The 14,440-nt window shown below is 35.2% G+C and overlaps 1 protein-coding gene across 18 annotated transcripts in view; it reads right to left on the bottom strand.

The window, feature by feature from the left end:
• LOC127841975 (gamma-adducin-like) overlaps positions 1-14,440 on the bottom strand; it is an 89,522-nt gene that overhangs the window by 61,170 nt on the left and 13,912 nt on the right. Inside the window, exons 1-2 of one of the 18 annotated variants that reach the window (XM_052371186.1) lie at positions 13,332-13,525; positions 12,768-13,016 (exon numbers count right to left, since the gene is read on the bottom strand). The exons of the other annotated variants lie outside the window; for them this stretch is intronic. The gene's annotated coding sequence lies outside the window, so the exon portion shown is untranslated. Of the gene's footprint in view, positions 1-12,767; positions 13,017-13,331; positions 13,526-14,440 lie in introns of those variants that run through there. 18 annotated transcript variants of the gene reach the window in all.

The following is a 14,440-nucleotide window of genomic DNA, read 5'->3' as shown; positions in this document are numbered from 1 at the left end:
GGGGGAGGGGGAGGGGAGAATTCTGGGGTGTGGCGTGGGGGATGGTTTGGGTGGAGTCTATTGTGGTATGTCAGGTAAGAGTTATTTTGTCAAAGTATCAATCAAATCTGATCATAAATAAAGAAGTTATGGCATTTTAGCAAAATTGAATAATTTGACCTTGAGAGTCAAGGTCATTCAAAGGTCAAGGTAAAATTCAACTTGCCAGGTACAGTACCCTCATGATAGCATGAAAGTATTTGAAGTTTGAAAGCAAAAGCATTGATACTTTAGAAGTAAAGTGGATCTAAACACAAAATTTAACCATATATTCAAAGTTACTAAGTCAAAAAAGGGCCATAATTCCATCAAAATGACAACCAGAGTTATGCAACTTGTCCTGAACTGTCCCCTTATGATAGTTTGCAAGTGTTCCAAGTATGAAAGCAATATCTATGATACTTTAGGAGTAAAGTGGACCAAAACACAAAACTTAAAACCAAATTTGCAATTTTCTAAGTATAAAGGGCCCATAATTCTGTCAAAATGCCAGTCAGAGTTACATAACTTTACCTGCACAGTCCTCTTATGATAGTTATTAAGTGTTGCAAGTATGAAGGCAATAGCTTTGATACTTTAGGAATAAAGTGGACCTAAACACAAAACTTAATCAAATTTTCAATTTTCTAAGTATAAAAAGGGCACATAATTCTGTCACAGTCAAAATGCCAGTCAAAGTTATATAACTTTGCCTGCACAGTCCCCTTATGATAGTTAGTAAGTGTTGCAAGTATGAAAGCAATAGCTTTGATACTTAAGGAATAAAATGGACCTAAACACAAAACTTAACCAAATTTTCAATTTTCTAAGTATAACAAGATGTGTTTGTGAAACACAATGTCCCCCTATATGACGTCTGACCTTGAAGGATGACCTTGACCGTGACCTTTCACCACTCAAAATGTGCAGCTCCATGAGATACACATGCATGTAAAATATAAAATTGCTAGCTTCAATATTGCAGAAGTTACATTACATGAGCAATTTTGACCCATATATTTGACCTAGAAGGATGACCTTGACCTTGACCTTTCACCACTCAAAATGTGCAGCTCCATGAGATACACATGCATGCCAAATATCAAGTTGCTATCTTCAATATTGCAAAAGTATTCATAAAATAAGCGATTTGGGCCACATATATTTGACCTCTGACCTTGAAGGATGACCTTGACCTTTCACCATTCAAAATGTGCAGCTCCATAAGTTACACATGCATGCCAAATATCAAGTTGCTGTCTTCAATATTGCAAAAAATAAGCGATTTGGGCCACATATATTTGACCTCTGACCTTGAAGGATGACCTTGACCTTGACCTTTCACCACTCAAAATGTGCAGCTCCATGAGATACACATGCATGCCAAATATCAAGTTGCTATCTTCAATATTGCAAAAGTATTCATAAAATGAGCGATTTTGGCCACATATATTTGACCTCTGACCTTGAAGGATGACCTTGACCTTGACTTTTCACCACTCAAAATGTGCAGCTCCATGAGATACACATGCATGCCAAATATCAAGTTGCTATATTCAATATAGCAAAAGTTATTGCAAAATGTTAAAGTTGGCGCAAACCAACCAACCAAGCAACAGACAGGGCAAAAACAATATGTCCCCCACTACTATAGTGGGGGACATAAAAAGGGCACATAATTCTGTTAAAATGCATGCCAGAGTTATCGAACTTTGCCTGCCCAGTCCCCTCATGATAGTAAGTAAGTGTAACAAGTTTGAATGCAATAGCTTTGATACATGAGAAAAGTGGACCTAAACACAAAACTTAACCAGACTCCGACGCCAACGCAGACGCCGATGCAGACGCCGACGCCAAGGTGTTGACAATAGCTCTTTTTTTTTTTTTTTAAATAGATGAGCTAAAAATGAGGACCATTGAAAGTTCTGACATAGTGGAGTTTTTAAAGGCAAATCAATGTTTTTTTTCAGTATGACAAGCATATTTCCATAAATTAAAATTGCTCAATTATTCATAAGTTTAAGATTCTGGCCTCTGCAAGGTTCACACTACTCTGGCCTCTGATACTTGATTGGTTACAGAAATACTGCAAAATAACAGAACCACAAATAAAATCAATTGAGTATTGTCACTGAGGTATTTGACAGATAATTTGGGTGTATGGAATTACACTTTATGGCCAGATAATTGAAAACCAACTTTGATCCTTTTCTAAACATTATTATGATTCTTATGGTACATGATTGAATGTGAGCAAAGTGCAACCATTTTACAGTGTTCTAACAAGTGACAAATGTGTGTGTTAAATGGGCTTAAAAATAATGTCATAATTCCATAATTTAATGGCATATGCAAAAGTACCAACACTTCCACACAACCTCCAACATTGATCTGCTGATCATACTTAAATTGTTTTCCAGATTTACAACAACATAATTAACATGTACTTGTAAAAACTGGATATTTCCATGTGTAACAGCCCACAAATGCCACCACTTTGAAAACATTGTTTGCCATTTGACCTTCTCCATCTCTAGTGGTCACTCTCTCAGCTGTTCAAACTTTGCTATAATGATCCTAATTGGGTACACTTTACTGTTGAAAGCCCACTTCACAGCAACATGAGGCTGTCAGGTCTGTTATGGACAAAATAACCTTGTCAGGTCAGACTGGGGTGAAAAAATCAAAATACAAATGGGCCGTGCTCTGTGAAAAGGGGCTTAAATGGATGTGCGTAAAGTGTCTTTCCAGATTAGCCTGTGCAATCCGCACAGGCTAATCAGGGACGAAACTTCATACTTTAATGACATTTTTCATTTCAAAAAAGTCTCTTCGTAGCAAAATTCAAATTTAGGCGGAGAGTGTCGCTCCTGATTAGCCTGTGGTGTACAATGCCATTATGCGTGCATCATCCTCTTATCCATATATATACTCATACCAAGTTTCAATGAAATCCGCCAAAGCACTTCCAAGATATGGCTCCGGACACAAAAAAGCATTTTTCCAAGATACAAAGGGCCATAACTCTGTTATTAACAGATGGTGTACAATGCCATTATTGGCGTGCATCATCCTCTTATCCATATATATATACTCATACCAAGTTTCATTGAATCCGCCAAAGCACTTCCAAGATATGGCTCCGGACACAAAAGTACCGGACAGACGGAAGGACAGAAAGACGGAAAGACGGACAAAAGGACAGACAACGCCAAAACAATATCCCTCCGCCTATGGCGGGGTTTAACAATATCCCTCCGCCTATGGCGAGGGACAAGCAGTTTACATCTATTAAGTATTCAACATTTATGTGTTACCTTAACCTTTGAGGTAGACAGACAATCTTTAAACATGAAATGCAGTCTCAACTTAAAGGGACTGTCAACCACCAATGACGAAATAAATAAAAGTTCTAAAATACCGTATTTTTTTACAATTATTAGTTTATATTGATTAAAATTTCACAACTGGTATATTAATTTACTTGAAAAAAGTTCATATTTTCAGTATATTCAGGAATAAAATTTTGCGATGAGAAATCGAAAGTACATCGCGAAAATAGGTGACATAACAATATGCACACTATAAATAACGCAAGTAGATTGATCATTTTATATATTAAATATATATACAATTCACTACGCATGCACTATTTGCATTCCTGGGTTTACCACCTGACGATGATCAATATACTGGCGTCATTTATAGTTAACTGGTATAAGTTACCTGGTAGACATACCCAGTAAAATTTGATACCGAATATACTGAAAATATGAAAACTTAACAACTGTTTGCAAGTAATGTAATATACCAGTCGTTATATTTTAATCAATATCAACTAATGATTGTAAAACAATACTGTATTTTACAACTTTTCTTTTCTTGGTCGTCGTGGTTGACAGTCCCTTTAATGAGCATATGTGGTTATCTATTTTACAATCCAATGAACAATTATTAAGTTACAGTCTTGACAAGCTGCTTTGTAGCCAAACTTAACCTTTAAGACTGATCTTGAACATTGAGGAAGGAAGACAGATTCTACTGGCAAGTTCCCTTTAACATGGCCGACATTTATGGTTTAGCATTAAAATTGCTTGATGAATGAAACATTAAAATCTGAAAAAAGCTTTTCTATGACAAAATGTTGCATTTGACCTATAAGAGAAACCTTGACCTTTGAGGTATGGAGCAGAGTGTTACATGAATCATGGCTACTCATTATGATGGAGATTTGTGGAAAGTTATTTTTAAATAGCCTGATGAATGTCTAAGTTTCATTCCAGACAAGCAGTTTTTTTGCCAAAGTTGACCTCTGACCTCCAAGGGTCATGTTGACCTCTGAGGTAAAGTTATGGGTATCACTGGTGAGTTGCAGTATCCTTATGGTGTCATCATTGTGGAAAACATCTGAATTTGAAAAGCTTGATTAATCAGGTTAACATAGGACAGATTGAGGGGACCAAACAGGGTGGCACAAAAATGGAACACCATCTAAAACCTGACCGATTTGCTATAGATGTTAAATAGCAGCTGCATTGTTTAAACAACTGACTGCAGCTATCCTTCTTAAGAATAAGAGCAAGTGCAGAAGCACTTATACACACAACGGTCCACACTTCCCTATCAATTAACACAGATCATTCACTTAATTGTGAGCACACATAAGTACATTCGGAAGCAATCAATAGGCAGAGCTCACTGACAATGTTAATTGATATAATTGAATCAAAGTGATATCAAATTACATTATTTAGTAACTAATTCAAACATGCAATTGTGCATTCATTTAAGGAAGCCATATAAAAGAAACTGATTTCATTAAATGTTTTAGTATTGTTCTTCTTTTTGTGTATGCATAGTAACTTTCAGGCAATAGTATTGTTCTTTTTTTTCTTATACATATATATTTTCAGGCAACAGTAATGGTCTTTTTTTTCTTATACATATATTTTTTCTGGCAACATTTTGGTATCTTACATGTAAAAACATCTCAGCCTGAATGACAAAATACATATTGAAAAGCACAGCCTGACTCACAAAATACACATTGAACATCTCAGCCTGACTCACAAAAAACACATTGAACATCTCAGCCTGACTCACAAAAATACACATAGAACATCTCAGCCTGACTCACAAAATACACATTGAACATCTCAGCCTGACTCACAAAATACACATTGAACATCTCCGACTAACTCACAAAATACACATTGAACATCTCAGTCTGACTCACAAAATACACATTGAACATCTCAGCCTGGCTCACAAAATACACATTGAACATCTCAGCCTGACTCACAAAATACACATTGAACATCTCAGCCTGACTCACAAAAACACATTGAAAAGCTCAGCCTGACTCACAAAATACACATTGAACATCTCAGCCTGACTCACAAAAACACATTGAACAGCTCAGCCTGACTCACAAAATACAAATTGAACAGCTCAACCTGACTCACAAAATACACATTGAACAGCTCAGCCTGACTAAAAAAATACACATTGAACAGCTCAGCCGGACTCATAAACCATACATTGAACATCTCAGCCTGACTTACAAAATACACATTGAACATCTCACTCAGCCAATACATGGCTTAGCAGCTAATCACTCATAATGAACTTTCAGAATTAATACCAACTGGCCGGATAGCATAATCACCTGGTATCGGCCTCATAGTGTAATCAATGAAATATCTTATCCCCCATATAAACCCTTAGGTATGCCAGACATTTCACCTGGTTAAATTACAGACCAGTACTTGTGTTATTAACTACATTGTATTTATCTGCAGCCTTATCCACCATGTCTGGAATGGACATTTTTTTGAAAGTTGATACCATGATGTATGCCAGACAGCTTAGCCAGTTAGAGGACAATAAAAAAGAGATAATAATTAAGCATTTAGCAAAGAAACAAATTAATTAAATAAATAAAGCTCAATTAATGAATTACACACAGTTTTCAAAGTAATGTTTTTCATATTTTGAATAATTGATGCTTAGTTCAATTGAAGCTGTTTCATTAAAATTTTGAACTACAATGAGGTTTGTTAAATGTGCTTTATAATAATTTCTGGTTTGATTGCGAGATTATACAGTTTAAAGTAACTTGTATCTTGATATTTTCATTTTCTTCTCTTCATTGATAAATGTAATGCTCTTCAAAAGCATATGAAAGAGATGTCAAAATAGGATAACATGTGACTCTGAATTTGAAAAGAAACATAAGTAACACGATCAGTTAAGATGCTTTGGTGTTCAGTGGATTTAATGTCCTTCAAATACAATATATGAGTCAGAGAGATATATCAAATAAGAACATGATAGGCAGGGCAGAGTTTTCACTGAAATATTGCAGTCAGGTTTTGTTTGAATTATTTTGTAAATGATGAGATATACATTTTTTTAAGATATGCATATATAAATACAAAGGCTGTCTCAAAACATGACATAGGAATTATTGGATTTTTAGAATGATGAGTTAACGTTACCAAATTTGTTCATAAATTTGAAAATGAAAATGGAGATTCAATTAGTGCTAACACTGCTCTAAGTAAACAATCCTTTCTTCCCAGACTATTACACAAACTAAAACCAAATATGACCAAATATTACAGCCTTCACTTTTATGATGGTCTTACAGATACGATTACAGTCATTGAAATAAGCAACATTAAGTAGCAACATAAAGCCAGTGAACCATGCATTATTAGGTCAACACTGTCAATAAATGGAAAAACATGTGAAAGCAATTTAGTTTATTTCCTAAAAGCAACTTCATGATCTTATCAATGCATATGAAGTTGAAGTCCATTTCTACACCATCAAATATCTTTGTACTAATTATTAAGTCAAATTATAACCTGCTGTCATCGTTACAGATTGGTCCCCCCAAGACACAGTCTAGCGGCTACAATGCAATGCAAAAAACATGATTGCAATTTTAAAGCACGAGTATCTTTAATATCTTATAATAGATACTTCATACCTTAAGAATGATTTGATAATGATTGAAGGAAGAAGTAACATATTAATAGAAGCATCAGGGAAGAGATCGAACTTGGGACCCCGCAAATGTGGAAGCTATGTTCATAAATTTGTGTGCATAAAAATAACTAGAACACAGTGCACATGCAGTGCACATTCATAATTTGGAAGGTGTCATGTACTTTTTCACTTCCTTATCCAGCATGTCTGAAATGACAAGGAACTTAACTAGCATAATTATAATTCCCTTAATGAAAGGGAGTCTTTATGAAGTTTAACTTGTGCAGAGTGTTGAAACATGATTTATAGCTTCCTTACTCATAATTCATCATAAAAAAAGAGAAATAAAACAGAAATGAAGGCGTAACTTAATTTACTTAGTTTAATACATAACAATGTACTGCATATGTAAATGCTAAGTCCTGTTAAATTATTTTTGCAATGAACATCCTGTTAAAAGTGGAAAGTGATGTGAAACAAAAAGAAATTATAAACATTTACTCATGTTTATGGTAACACTATTAACTTACACAACCTTTATATGTCAAAAGCGTGAATATACCCCAGCACCGCTTTGTCAGCAATGTTCAAGGGCATATAACTCAGGAATGTGTCAATCAACATGAGATGAAGTGTCTTGCATAACTACACTTCAAGATGATAAAATATGGAATATGTGTATGTTGAAATTTGAAAGGTCCTGCATTATGTGAGGACTCAAAAACAACTGTACTTTCCTGATAATTTTTACTGAAAGCTGTATGGTCACTACAAACCGTGTGTACCATCATATTGTGCAAACCTGACATGGCCAGGGATTTACCACAGACAGAGTGACTCTTACAGTACACTCCACGCGTTTTCCCCAATTTCCTCCATACTCCGCGGTGATTGACCTGGAGGGAGATTAAGAAAATCCCGCCAGACGCGCGACGTTTGCATGATTTTGGACGGGGCGGTTAACGATCGGCAAAACTGATAAGCCGACGTGACAGCCCTCCGCGTTGGCAACGCGGGGGAAACTCCGCATTTTACGATATAACGATCAATTTAATTTTGTTTGACTTCCTGATTTTCAAATAAAATTACATTTATTACAAGTACATACATGTACATGTAGTATAATATTTACAATTAAAAAAAAACAACCAAGATAGATCGATCCCGACGTGGTTGTAGAAGTAGTTGTTGTTGTATAGAAAACTCGTTGATTTACGACAAACAAAACGTCGTCTTTTAACTAATACTTACCAATTAATATAAACACAGTTTGCAACATTGTTTTTATTTTGATAATTTAATCCAAAGTTTTCATGTTAGCAGGTGATTTTCTATACTGAACATGTAAACAAATGACCAAGGACCCTAAAAATCTCGCAAATCTGTGTGAATTGACAGTTTGACGTAATCAAAGAAAAGCCTTTTCCTGTCTAAAGGCATAACTTACTCAAGTAAACACGTTCAACGAATGCATAAGGAATGGTTTTAATTGTCGGAACAAAGTCAATTCTCTGCCCGCTAATGCATTTATTTTCTCTTTGAAGTTAGGTTGTTCCATTGATTGCTAAAAGAAGGTGGTAACTTATATTGAGTTGATAGTTGCATTTAATATTCACAGTTGTATTCTTGTTGCGTCGACATTCAAAACAATGTTTACCAGTAATTATGGACCAAATCGTCAGAGTGACACTCACACATGTTAATCCCTTTTGTCAAAACACCGCAGACAGCAGTCAACACAATAGGTCAGTAGACAAGCTTTGCGTGTTTTCATAACGACAAACACTTAAAATCCAGTTCCGCCCAGATGTCTTCTTTGATCAGTTTACAGTATAATTACTGTTAAAATAATTACTCTTCTCAGAGTCTCTGCTCTACTAAAATACCGTAACGATAAAGATTCGGCGTGTATGATTTGAAATTATTTTGGAGGAAATATCAACTTATTCGCGATATAATTTTGTTAAAAAATACCAAAGAAACTTTTAACCGAAATCAACAAAATTCAATGTTCTCTGCGCTATAAAGTTTGTATAAAAAATATCAATACACGCATGCTTTGCAGGAGTATACCTTGTACATTGCAGCATAATTTTCGCGCGCTTTTGTCGGGAAGTATACATGATGACTGTATATTGGAAGCATTTGTAAACGTCGTGTTAACATTAAAAATCGTAGTGTGTTTCGGATTACTAATTATCATTCTCGTTTGGAAATTTATGGAACATTTATTCTTGTCTTATATGTGTTATGATTTAAATATTAATTTGTCAAATGTCTTATATTCATTCATATTGTAGACGTACCTGTGAATTAAAAAACATAATTTTTATACATATTAATTTTCTATACAATTATCTTTTTTATACATGTACTACAGTATTTAAACAATTTATTATAACAATGTTTTTATTTTTTGGCATGCCCAGTAGCACACTGCTAACGCGACGTTGCGCGGCGGTCACTGATAAGAACGGAAATTGTCTGCATTTACTGACTAGGCTAAAGTAATACACGCCGCAGGAATTAGCGAATGCGGCGTATCGCCCAGCGTTTTATCCAGTTCACCTCGCTCTCTCAACGCCGCATGAACACTCGCTAGCAGAAAAAACCGCGGAGGGAGCGCGTTTTTTGGGGAAAACGCGTGGAGTGTACTGTATATACCCCCCTCCCTGTGAGGGGGGGTATAATTGGTCAATTTTGCTTACTACTATAGAATCAACAGTGAATTCAGCAATGTACAATGTCTAATGCAACACTTAGTTAATATTTTTCTGCACACAATAATGTATAGACATTAGATGTATGAATTCCTTCAGTTATTGCTCATAATTCAAACAGCATGCTATTATTGGGCGTTCATGTCATTATCAATAATTATGAAGTGCTGCTGCAAAATGTTTGATACATGGACTAAAAAGCTGTAACCACATGGTAAACTTGTAGCAAGCATATAGGCTATTGTCATTCAGTAAAAGAAATAGATATTTAAGCAGTTCTTATTTTGCTTTATGATTTTTGGGCTGTACTTATTTCTGTGTATTTGCTAGTAACAAGTAACTTCACAAAAAGGCACTTCCGCTGAAAAGTGGAAAATAAAACAAAACAAGAAAGCAACAAGAAACCGTCGGAGACGAGTGATGCTCCCAAAGGTTTTTTTTTGTCACAATATTGCACTATATATTCAGATAAAAGGAAATGTCTTGAGGGCACAGTACATGTAGTTGGGGGGACAAGAATTTTTTTATATAAAATTTCAAAGGGCCATAACTCTGTGAAAAATCATCCGATCAGAACCCGCTGATAATATGCACATCTCCTCTTGGTAGTGAAGCTTCCCATAAAGTTTCATTGAATTCCGGTCATTAGTTGCTGAGAAATAGCCCGGACAAGAATTGCACTATATGTACAGTTAATGGAAAATTTCAAAGGGCCATTACTCTGTGAAAAATTATCCGACCAGAACCCGCTGATAATATACACATCTCCTCTTGGTAGTGAAGCTTCCCATAAAGTTTCATTGAATTCCGGTCATTAGTTGCTGAGAAATAGCCCAGACAAGAATTGCACTATATGTACAGTTAATGGAAAATTTCAAAGGGCCATAACTCTGTGAAAAATCATCCGACCAGAACCCGCTGATAATATACACATCTCCTCTTGGTAGTGAAGCTTCCCATAAAGTTTCATTAAATTCCGGTCATTAGTTGCTGAGATATAGCCCGGACAAAAATTGTGCACGGACGGACACAAGGACGGACAGACGAAGAGCGACTATATGCTCCCCAAAAAAATTTTTGGGGGAGCATAATAAACTGTTGATGATTTCATATAACGTTTTGAAGAAAGTTCTTACAACTGATGCCATAAACACTTAGTGAGCTCGTTAAGATTCATCAAAATATTTATAATTAAGAGCAAAACACTTATCAGTATGAACACGAAAGATCAATGGAAACTTTAAATACACAAAACTAAGGTGATTGTTTTAACTAAGAATGGCTTTTGATATGGATAGCAGGATTGCAGATTATACACTAAGAAAGTTTCATAATTATGTTAGCATGCACCTACACCGGACTTTCACACTTGATAATCTACATGTACCAGATAGATTTGAGTGCCCTGCAGTCATTTGGAGAACCCCTGATATGCATTCAAGTACACTAATTAATTCCCAACTGCCTTATTCTAAATTTAAAAAAATTCTTTTTCCTTATCATTAGAATATTGAGTCTACTGTTACAAGTCTAAAAGGGTTTTAAACCTCTGTGTAAACAAAGCAATGCATTGAAAATGTCACTAGCCTATGCCTTGACCCATTTATGCCTAGCGTCTAGAAAAAAGGCCTTTGCAAACAGCGTAGACCCAGATGAGACGCCGCATGATGCAGCCTCTCATCAGGGTCTGCGCTGTTTGCTTAAAGGAATTTCTGTAAGAAATATTCTAAATATAGAAATAAATATACTAGACATCCCTAATTTTGGAAATAAATTGATCCAATTTAGAAGGATGGGAGAGTCCACTAGGCATACGTGGGTTAAAGAACCATCGTGAAGCTCATGATCCTTGGTACCATTCACTGGCTGACTCAGCACACTGACTAGCTCAGTTGGTAGAGAACTGGACCAGAAATCTGAAGATCCTGGGTTCCATCCCCAGCCAGGCCACATGACTTGATTGAGAACTGGTCATAAAATCCCTTCTATCACCATTCTCCCCCTAGATATGATTCGGGTGGGGCAGTTGTCAGTTAATAGCATAAGTACATGAATGTGCACTTAGTTCTGCTAGAACCAGATATTCCAGGACAGAGTGAGCTGTTAAACTGACCGCCGTGATACGACTGAAATACTGTTGAAAATGGCCAAAAATCAAACTGAAATAAACCAAACTGAACTAGCTGACTCACTGGATTATGTTGGGTTTCCTCACAAGAAAGCTGATCAATAATGAATGTTCTGTTCTTCAATACCATACTGCACAAGTACCTTGCATAAAGCTTCATGTGATGACTGTTTCAATGCATTGTGAAAACTCTACATTAAGCCTTTTATTGAGCGATAAGGGATTTGGCACAAAAAACTGTCAAGGCCTCCGCAGCTATTTTAAAGGATTAACTGCCATTCATCTTGAATAGCAAATATTACCATTTGCTTGTTTTAACTTTTATTATCAGTACTTTTGCATAGAACATATTATGAACTGCTAAAAGTTTGATTTCCACAGGCGATGCTTGGATTATTCATAATAAGTAAATTAAATATGACGGAAAGTTTGAATATTTATTGCAGTGATCAACATTAAGCCCTTAGTAAGACATTTTGAATGGCTGCTTTCTCAAATCAGATATGTAAGTGTAGATGGGTTATGTTTTCTTATTCTCAGTAATAAATTAAGAATTCTGGCATGTTTGGTAAGACTGCGACTTTCACTGACTCTTCTTGGGTTTTGTTTAATAACTGTTTCCTGGTTTATGCTTTTTTAAGCAAAAAAATGCCACTTAATTATGTTAAAATACTTTTTTGTTTAGAACTATTGTCATACCATTAAGCAACAATTTATCATTAAACATTTAAATTAGTACAAAAATAATACATCACAAAAATGACAAATTATACAAATACGTCTTTCATGGATCTACAAAAAGCTTTGAAACATCAAGCGCTTTTGGTAATGAAATTCACATCAGTCAATTTTATTGCAAAACATTTCATCACAATACTTAAGACTAATTCATTAAACCTCTTTACCTGTTTAAAATCGAAAGCTGGAACCTGTTGATTGTAATCTTGTAATCGTAGGACAAGTTACTCCTTTACAATATTAAGTTTTAACATTAATCCAAGTCTCTGCAGGTTTATTAAAATCCAACACACCTTGACTCATCCACAAGCAAACAGTAATGAGAGTCAAGGACATTCAACTGTGATCCAACTTTATCTTGCTTGATTGCAATCGCTTTCAAAATGTTGGTTACACTCCACTGAATTTATCTAGCGCTGTTGAACATAAAAATAACCACGCATTTCATAAGTGAGGACTGACATTCAATTTAACATAACCACTCGAGTAATTTTCAATTTTTACGACATGAACTGAAATATTAATGAAGTAAACCACAGAAGAGACTTGTTTAACAAAATTATTTTAATATATAAACAAAAACAAATCACCAAAGTCTGTTTAGACAATTACAAACAGAAATTGTTGTTAATAAAGCATTATTCTATTCCCACTTTATGACAAATTTCATTTACATTGGACTTAAGACATGACTGTCTAATCTTTTCCAAACCAAGCACAAATCTACAAACCTGAACAAGTTTCTTAGCCGCAGATATTTAAAGGCCAATATCAAATATTTAATATTGAAATTTATCATTTAACCAATAAATCCACTTGATTATTCAAATATTCAAATATTTGCACAAAATCCAGTGATGATCATCGTCTGTACACAGGTTCACATGAGGTGGTAGACTGTGTCCTATACACACATACACTCACATATCCCTGCTGAAATCCAGACTGGTTCAATATCTTTAATATGCATTCCTCACTCCAACAGCCTGCCTGTCAGCCAGCAAGCTACAGCCAGTAGCAGTATGGATGTTTGTTATCCTAAGCATGTACATTAAGCAATGGATGCCTCTATGAATATTGAACTTTCTTCTTCTTGTTGTGGTTGTTGTCACAAGTATAAGTAACCAAATATAATATTTTTTAAATGGCATTCATTTGAGGCTAAAAAAGTGACTTCGTATTAAAAACTCTTATACATTACAGATCTTATTCCATGAAAAGAGACTATAAAACGTTTTATGGACTTCATTTTGATTAAGTTACCGTCTTTATAAACATTTTACCTCATTTACATGCACATTTGAGTTATGATTCATGGTATCCAATTTAGAAAAGATTAATACTATTATGTATCATTCCCTTACAAAGTGACTTTTGATATACCTTCTCTATTCATTATTCTGCAAGAAGTTTGTCTTACGATCTCAAGCTAATAGTTATTTTCAGTGTTAGATAATTGCAAGACCCCCAAACAATATCTATTTCTTGGTCTGTGTTGACCGGATTGCTGGGAAATCATGCTCAGAACTGAAAATAGCTGATAACTGGAAGAGCACAGCTATCTATAGCTGGGCAGTATTATCATGTATATGTACTGACAACATCCTCCAGGGATAGAGAAAACATGTAGAGGGTGTTACTGGATGCTTGTACATTATTTGAGAAGATAAAACCTCCCAGAAAGCAGAGTCTGCCATAAAACTCTGAATATGAGATATATATCCCTGATATTTGTATACAGTATGAACTTGAATATCTAATAGAACATCACTCTAAGAAAATGGGGTTAGATGCTTGTAATATTGTCCCAGATTAGCCTTTGCAGTCTGCTAATCTGGAA

The sequence above is a fragment of the Dreissena polymorpha genome, chromosome 8 (genome assembly GCF_020536995.1).
Source record: "Dreissena polymorpha isolate Duluth1 chromosome 8, UMN_Dpol_1.0, whole genome shotgun sequence".
NCBI lineage: Eukaryota > Metazoa > Mollusca > Bivalvia > Myida > Dreissenidae > Dreissena > Dreissena polymorpha.
Note: the sequence above shows the minus strand (reverse complement) of the source record. Positions and strands in the feature narration are given on the sequence as shown.